Source organism: Tenrec ecaudatus, chromosome 18 (assembly GCF_050624435.1).
Source record: "Tenrec ecaudatus isolate mTenEca1 chromosome 18, mTenEca1.hap1, whole genome shotgun sequence".
Lineage (NCBI taxonomy): Eukaryota > Metazoa > Chordata > Mammalia > Afrosoricida > Tenrecidae > Tenrec > Tenrec ecaudatus.
In genome coordinates, this window is record NC_134547.1 from 50,194,897 (window position 1) to 50,204,269 (window position 9,373).

Genomic DNA, 9,373 nt, shown 5'->3' on the forward strand with positions numbered 1-9,373 from the left:
TGAAATTAAAGCAAAGTAAAACATGAGAGAGAACATTTCATGATTCAATGAAGTTTCTTGGGGATGTCAGGCTGCAGAAACAAAATTCGAACTTCATTTGAGGCTTGCTACATCCAACCATTACTCCTCACACCTTGCCTCTGCACATTAGCATGTACCAAGCAGCGGCATACATGCAGTGACTTATAAGAATAAAGTGACACATTCTTTTTATAAAAGAAGCTCTATAAAGCTCAAGCTGGGAGCATAAAACCAAAGCACTCAGCAGATAAACTACCAGCCATTTATCACTATTCTAGGACTTTGTACAAGGAGAGGCTCCCAAGCTCATAAAGTTGGCTTGACAATTCCAGTGACCTATGGGGACTGATCAACATATTCCTGAACTCTGAGGACCAGAAGTCAGAAGACCAACCAGAGTGGAGACTCTTAGGACTGACACTGTGTGTGTGTGTGTGTGTGTGTGTGTGTGTGTGTGTGTGTGTGTGTAGTTGGGGGAGGGAGGGGGGAGATGTTTGGTGGTAAGATATTATTCATCAGTGGCTTGTAGAATTAAATGAGGTTGTCACTGGAGTGGAAGAATTGAAGTTTAAAGACTTTCCTAATTGAAGCACCTTGAAGCTGACATCGTACCCTTGAATTCCTTGAAACACTATTTGATATTATTTAATGACAACTGAGGCTTCTATAAGATCCTCTCATTTGGATAGGGAAGGATTAAGGAAAACTTCATATCCAGCAAATGTAGAAATAAAACATTGATAGTGGGCACTTCTATAAATGGAGGATGGGCTCTGATTCCTGTTTCTAAAGCCATAGGTCACAACAGTGAATAGTCATCCTCTAGGTATTCCTAAGAATCCATGGGTTGTAATTTACCTTCCTTTCCCACCACTCCACACATTTAGAAAGAAAGGGCAGGAGAGCTTTATAAATCATCTGTTCAGAAAAGCCTCTTCCTTCACTGATGGGGGTATTACATCTAGGAGAACACAAGTAAGTTATGTGCTGAAAATAATATAGGCGTAAGTGTGGGATAGAGCTCAGGTGTCCAGGTGTTACTTAACTGAAAGAACTACAGTAGATCATGCTCAGTAAGTAGTCGCCTTACTTACTCTTCTGATTTCCCAGTCGAGAATTTGATCTGCCTGATTGGCTCCCTGGCCATTCCCTAGAATAGAATTAGTCTTTCACTTACTGGTTTTCTTGACTGAAAAGGAATCCTTTTGTTTTGAAAACAAATATTTACTGGTACCCTTTTAGAAAATGTGCTAATGCTAGGCACTCTGTATCGACAGAGGACTGAGAATAGAGGTCAAGTACATTAACCAAGGGATGGGCATTGTTCCCATGCCATGTGTGCATGTTCAGTTGTTGATCACGTTCCTTCTTTCCTGTTCCACGTCATTCAAGCTCCTGTCATGGGCGTCTTTCTATTCCTATGTCTTGAGCATGCCAAAGGGTCTGAGGGTCTTGGAGGAAACCTCCTGATTTCCAATGAAATTTGATATGTGTTTATGCACAAAAGCTGACATATTGTTTTGGAAGAAAGGAGGAATGAGTTTTGACTTGTGATCATTTTTGGGCAAATTACACTTTCTGTCTGAACTTTGGTTTTATCGAGCAATATTTTCCAGGCCCTTTTACGCCTAAAGCACATTTAGAAATGCTATGAATTTATCATCAGGGATTGACTAAAATGTAAGAACTGTAACAGAAGATACTCAGCCAGTGACATTTTTTAAGTTTCATTATTTTCGTGATGAATGTGCTTATAGTTGCAGATCCTTGAAGTACAAGAGCATTTTCCCTGCATAAATGATCATTATATCTTAAAGTGGATAGGGGTCAAGGTCAGTAGTTTATCCTTTCATTGTGCACAGAGCTGATCCTTCTGGATTACTCTTTCACATTGCTAAACTAAAGGACGTGATCACAATGCTATTATGGCAAGAAGGAGAAATTGCATACATTTTTACAAGATCACTAAGCTGAGAACAAAGGCAGCTAACTTCCAATGCTTCTGAGCATTTGGGGGAGCACTCAAAATCATGGGAAGCTGGGTCCCGGGACTGTAAAATGAAGTGCTTGTACCAGATTTATTAAACAGCATTTCCACAGGTGTAGAATACACTCCCCTCACTTGAGTTATCTTTCCCTTGGTCAGCTAGGTAGGTTGTAATTTAAAATAGTCATGGATTTGACCTCTGAGTTCTAATATATTGTTACCACTCCTGGGTTACAGAACTGGGGACTCTTGTGAGGTCTCAGCCTAGTAGGAGATGCCATCTTGTGAGGGTAATTAGGGGGACTCACAGCTACATTGTAGGACAGGGTAAAACTGCTCCTGTGAGTTTCCATGACTGTAACTTTTTACAGGAGCTGAAAGCCCTGCCTTCCACCCTCTGAGAGACTGGTGGACTTTGAACTGCTGACCTTCAGGATAACAGTCCAACTTGTAAGCATTATGCCACAAGGGCTCCTTATGAGTTGGGGTAGACTTGACGGTAGTGTGCTCGGTTTGGATATTAGTGGTGCTAGGATTGACATCCCACAGGAGCTTTCATGAAGATCCTGCTGACTACTCAGAGATGCCACGGGGTATTGATGAGTCAACTAGCCAGCACCTAACAACAGACACAACCACAGACACGTAGAAGCAGAGTCACCGTTTTCTAAGCAAGTGTCAATAAGTTTAGATAAAAATGAATTTTTAAAATAAAATTACAATTTACTTTCGCCTGTGAACAAATGTTCACAATGTCCCATAACAGATGCTAGGTAAACAGGGTCACGTAGAATTGAACATATTAGAGACACACACTGAATATACAGAAGCATAGCCTACAAACAGGGACTAATCTGGTGATAAATCTGAAGGCTTTATCGATCATGTGATCCTCGTATTTTAAGTTCTAGATAGGTTATAGATTAGAAACAACCTAAAATACTACTCTTTGGTCACATCCTGGGTATATTGATGCCATGAGCTTCATTTTATACCTTAATACACTGGTGGTGAATATTAGAAGAAAAAGATGGCATGGTGAAAACATGTATTTTCATTATTTAAAATATAGCTTGCTGGAGTCATATATCATCCATGTTCACTCTGTCTTGATATTTTAACTCCTTTTTCATGAGGATCATTATGAGCCCAAGAAATTTTTGGATAGAAGATGCTTCTGATTTTAACTTACGAGCAGATGAGAGAGGTGAAAATTGTCCACTCTGGTCTTCCGAACGGAAGGTAATAAAGATTATCTTGAGGAATTGAGTAAAAGGGATTCTTAGAAAAAGAACAACAAAATAATGACTCAGATTCTTAGCTCAGGAATTTGGGAAGGATGCTGTGATGCCCAGGGATAAAACTCTGTGGGTGTGGTCAGTGCCTTTGGGTTGGTTCTGGCTCAGAGTAACCATATGTACCGGAGACCCACTACCTGGCCTTGTGCCACTCTCACACCTACCACAATACTGGAGACCATGGTTGTAGCAACCGTGTGAATGCTTTTGGTTGGAAGCCTTCATCTTTTTTCCGATCCACTTTGCTAATCATGATGTCTATTCCTAGAGACTGGACTCTCCTGAAACATGTCTAGAGCAGGTGAGATAAAAGTCTTGCTATTATTATTTCTAAGGAGTTTTCTAGCTATAGTTCTTCTAAGACAGATTTATGTGTTCCTCTGGCAGTTAGCACCTGCATCAATTCTTCTGTGATTGTTCTTATTCATTGTCCAATTTTCACATGCAGAAGCGATTGAAACTGCATGGCTTGGGCAAGGTGCACATTAGTCCTCAGAGTGAAATCCGTGCTATTCCACTTTTTGAAGAGTTCTTGTGATGTAGATTTTCCCCAGACAATACCTCATCTAAGTTCTTGACTGCTGCTTCCAATAGTGTTGATGTTGCATCCAAACAAAATTAAATTCTGCGTTAGTCTGGGTAGGTTAGAGAAACAAATCCACAGAAACTCAAGTATAAGAGAGAGTTTTATATAAAGGTTAAATACACATGAAGAAAACATCCCAACCCAGTGCTGCCCAAGCCCACAAGTCCAACATTAACCTTTATGTCCGACACCAATCCACAAAGTCCTCCTCCATCTCACAAAACACACACTATGACACTGACCGCAGGAGGAAAGCCAAGTCAGTGTACATGTAAGCATCTCAACGCTGGCATGAGTCTCCACATGGCTGCTCCAGCATCCAGGGCTGCATTGGGGTGGGTCCATGTGGCTTCTCCTTGGGGATGTCTTGCAGGAAGTGAGCCTTGCCAGCTGAAGCAGGGAACTGGCTAAGGCAGCTGCAAACACCCTTCAATTAAACCCACATGTGTTTATCGGCCAGGTTGGCACAATAAACTTTAACTCAATTCTCAATAACTTCAAACTTTTTTCTATTTATAATAGTAACAATATAAAGCAAACATTTAAAAATACACTCCCAGTGTCTCACCCTTGCTTGTTTTTTTCAATTATTTATGTTCTTTTCTCCTTTGAAAGAATAATTTATGCATACTGAAATAGAATGTAGTATACTAATTTTAGTTAATTTTTTAACTTAGAAAATAGCATGATATTTATGTTCTAATGATATCTTGTAAAATATAATTTTACTGCTTGCTTAAAATTTTATGATCCAGAGCAGTGTTTTCAAACGTGAGTGATACTATATTCTCAGAGCATTTGAATGATCCGAGAGGATTGCAAAAGCAGATGCCCACACTTTATCCTGGATCACGGTCTATTGTAGGAAAACTTTTCATTGACAGGCAGGCGCTGAATTTTTTTTGTCTTCTGAAAAGTGGATGGTAGGCCAAATAAGTTTGGGAACCTATGAAGAGGAATAATTTAGCTAACTATTTTTCTACCTTTGAAGATTCAGGTTATTGTCAATTCAATGTTAATGTGGAAACAAGGGACTGGACAAAGAAGACTGAGGAAAATTGATTTCTTTGAATTATGGTGTTGGTGGAAAACGTTGAGTATGGACTACCAATAAAAATTATGGTGTTGGTGGAAAACGTATGATGGACTGCCAGTGAAATGAACAAATCTGTCTTGGAAGAAATACAACCAGGATGCTCCTTAAAAGCAAGGGTGTTGAGACTGCCTCTCCCATTCTTTGGGTATGTGATGAAGAGGAACCAGTCCCTTGGGTAGGAACTCTCATATTTGGTAGAGGATCAATGTGAAGAAAGAAAGAAGTTCACTGTGAAGGACTAACAACACGATGGCTGCAACAATGAGGTCAAATAGCAAGAACCATGAGGATGGTTCAGAACTGGGCAGTGATTCGGTTCGATTCAATAGGATCTTTATGAGTCGGAACTCATTTGACTGGCAACTGACAACAAAAAACATGCATCTATGAAGCCTTGTTTTTAATATTTCCTTGTTACACACAGGAAAATGAGTTTATGTCCTCTGTGTGTGCGTAGGTATATAGATTGTGTATTTTTGTTTAAATTACTGATGCCATTTCTGAAATGTTTTGCATTATTGTGAGAAACTGGTAATTTGCATCTCCGTGAGGTGCCTTCTCCATATTAATTGAGTGGATTAGCTGGTTACTTGGCCAGGAAGAAGGCTGTCTTTCCACAGCACTGCTATATTTAAGTTGCCCTTGATCATGACAGCCACCTGTCATCTTGAAGGATATGGGAATTAACATTTGGAAATGCTTGTAAAGCATAGTGCACCTCGTTAAAAACAAAAGAAAAAAAGTTTATCTTTGCAACAACCCACACATGCAAATCAGTAAAATTACCTACGATTACATTTTAAATATCTAAAACATAAATAATTCAGTAGACCTAAATCTACATAGTAATAAACTTGAAGGATCCTTGAAAAGGGTCTTCTTCATGTGGTGTCCTCTTGGCCCACCTGTGCACTTGACAGGGCCCTAGAGCCACCTGCTGCATGACAAGCATTCTGTGGTGTATTCACACCTCGAGTTATAAAGACGGTAACACTGTGTGGGACAACTCTGGGCTGTGTAGGGTTATGTAACACTACTACCTTCCTTTCCTTGAGGAAACTCTGCTACACGGCTTCTCGGGTGCTCCCACAGGAGTCCAGGTTGCACACAGTCGTGGTGGCCAGAGCAAGAGCACATCTTTGAATTCATTTCTTTCCACCTTTTTACCCTCTTCAATCCTTGCCCTTGGAATAATTTCCTAAATTAAAGCTCCTGAATGTAATACTGTCTTTGCTTTGGGGAGGAGTTAGGGCGGGCTCAAACATGGAGATTTTGTACATCGAATTCAAAATAGAAAATTTCAAAAGTATGTTTTAGAATGAAAATTCTAAGCAAATGTGGTGAAGAAAGTTGATGGTGCCGGCTATCAAAAGATATAGCGTCTGGGGTCTTGAAACTGAACAAGCGGCCAGAGAAGCAACAAAGCCCAAATGGGAGAAGCACACCAGCCTATGTGATTACAAGGTGTCAAAGGGATCATTTATCAGGTATCAAAGAACCAAAAAAAAATCATAGCATTATGAATGAGGGGAAGTACAGGGTAGGGACACAAAGCCTATCTGTAGGCAATTGGATATCACCTTACAGAGGGGTCGCGGGGAGGTAAGAGTGGCAATACCTGGAGAGTGGAGAGAGGGTGGGTTAGAGAGGGGCAACTGATTACAAGGATTTACATATAACCTCCTCCCTGGGGGATGGACAACAGAAAAGTGGGTGAAAGCCAGATGTCACAGTGTAAGATATGACAAAATAATAATTTATAAATTATCAAGTGTTCATAAGCGAGGTGGGAGCAGGGAGAGAGTGGGGGAAATGAGGAGCTGATGCAACGGGCTTAAGTGGAGAGCAAATGTTTTGAGAATGATGAGGACAATAAATATACAAATGTGCTTTACACAACTGATGTATGTATGGATTGTGATAAGAGTTGTATGAACCCTCAATAAAATGATTAAAAAAATAAAAACAAAAAGACAGGAATCAACAAACAATGAATGGTTCATGATCCAAATCCAATCCAGCATCTGTTTTTGCAAATAAAATGTTATGGAAGCACAGTTATACTTAAAAAAAATGAAAATTCAGAAAAGCAGGAAAAATGACACATGTCTCCAAATCTATGTGTATGATTCTTTTTTCTTAATATTTTTTCATCACAAAGGATGTGTATTAACAAGCTATAGAACTAATAAAAAAGAAAATATATTCCATCATTTGTTCATGCCCCAGAAGCAACAATTATTTGTAAGTTGACATACACCATACCATTTTGTATACATCTATCTTGATATTCTTTGTAAAACTATATAAACTATGTGATTCTAATATTTTTTCTGTAAAGAAGGTTTGTATATATGCTGCTATATAACTTTAATAAAGTGTGCTTTATATTTGCAGTATTATGTTGAATCATATAAATTTGGTCAATTCATTTTACTATCCATTAATATTGGACATCATCCATAAATCTGTAAAGATTATTACTGAATATAATACTAGATATAATATGATATGATATGATATAATTAATATAATTATTATCAAGAGAGTCACATTTCTGATAGAAATTTTGTTTTGCATTCCACTTCAGTCCGTGGTGTAGTTTGGTGACACTCTCTTAGTCTCTGTGTGAGTACGTATATCTGGTATGATCATTTCAGAGAAAATGGTGTCTGCATCGATTCATTTGCATTTATATGATTGTTGGTAAGGTTGGGAGTTGCTTCAGTCTTTTCTTATATTGAGAATAAATACTTCTATGTTAGGTAAATGAATATTATTATTAATATTAATATTAATATTAATATACTGTCAACAGCTCTGTGTATTGTGAAGTGATCATGATATAACCCAGTTGTACAGAGAGTCTTTTGTATAAAATCTCGGATAGTGACCATTTACCATCAGTGTTTAACATTATCAACACCAACATGATTCCAGAGCTGCAGAGAATGCATATGGAGGCAAGATGAGGTGAATTGTGCTCATGGTTGACAAGCTTTGGTTTGTGCCTTTTTCTTACATTTGAAGACGACTGCTTGCTATTTTCCCTAATAACAGCACTTGCTACCAATTGCACCGCACACTGAGAGAATGGTAAAACGGAATCTCCCAGAGCTTCACATTCAAGCTATCCTCACCAACACCAACAAAAATATTCAGGTGGCTCCGTTACATTTGCACACACCCCATTGGGTACTGATTTTACTGAAAACTACATTTCTGAGATGCCGAGATGGTCTTTTTGCCCACTGAAGTGAAAAGCTACCCTTTCACAAATGGGCTCTGCTATAGCTTAGTCCATCAACCAGTTTATTTCAACCTTGTGCGTTTAGCATTGCTAGAAGCGTCTTAAGCGTGTGATGGAAGAAATTTCTAGGAAATGCATATGAAAACAATGATCTCCTTGCCGCGTGCCCCAAGACATATCTAGAAGGCATGTTTTCAAGCAAGAAATGGCCCAGGATTTCAACGGCATCAGTGAGGATGAGGACGAGGGTGTCACTCATGCTCAGGAAATGAATTATGCAAATGATGCCAACCTTCCCTCCAGTGCAGTCCCTGAGATGGATGCTGAGCTCGATCTACATTTCAGAGCATGTGATTCAGCAGAGAAGAGAGGAAGGAACGTTGTTAGAAAACTAGGGGAGAATAACTTCCCTGGTACTGCGCTTTGACTGCTCTGAAGCACATGTAGTGTCAGGCTTTCTTGTTTTATGTAAAAGTGTATGTGGGTGGAAAAGCAAGAATGATGGCTTATGGAAGGCTTCAGCTATCAGGGGAAATGCCTACTGCAAAGGCAGAGGAACTGAGCTGGGAGCGAGCACAATTTATTGGCCCCTAACTCATACTTTTCTCTTTGCAGAGCAACTTCAAGAGATAGAAACGGCTTCACAGGAAGGGAAGAAAATAGCAATGCTATGCATCTTTGTTTGAGGACATGAGCATTTTTGTCTTCTCTTATATTTCCTCTTGTTTTCTGAGAAGGAAACTAGAATTATACATCTTAATGTTCATTTTGCAGTTGATGGATTTATTCATTGTTAAGGAAGAAGGATAGGCAATGATCAATTGATTTGGATTAATCCATAAAAATATACTAGAGTGCTGGTAAGAAATGCCTAAAACACTGCACATCTTTGTTTCCATCTACAGCATTGATGGATTTTCAGGTCGACTCGCTTTGGCCTCAGTGCTACATAGTACAAATATCATTTATTTTTGTTTCTCACTTGGCAGCTTCTTTGTTAAAAGGTTCTGAACTCTATACTCACTGACAAGTGGATTCCATGATATTAAAATTAGGGACAATGAGCGTGTCCACAAATTCCAACATATATTTTACAGAATATATTTGTTTGTCAGATTTAATTTTATGAAAAGTC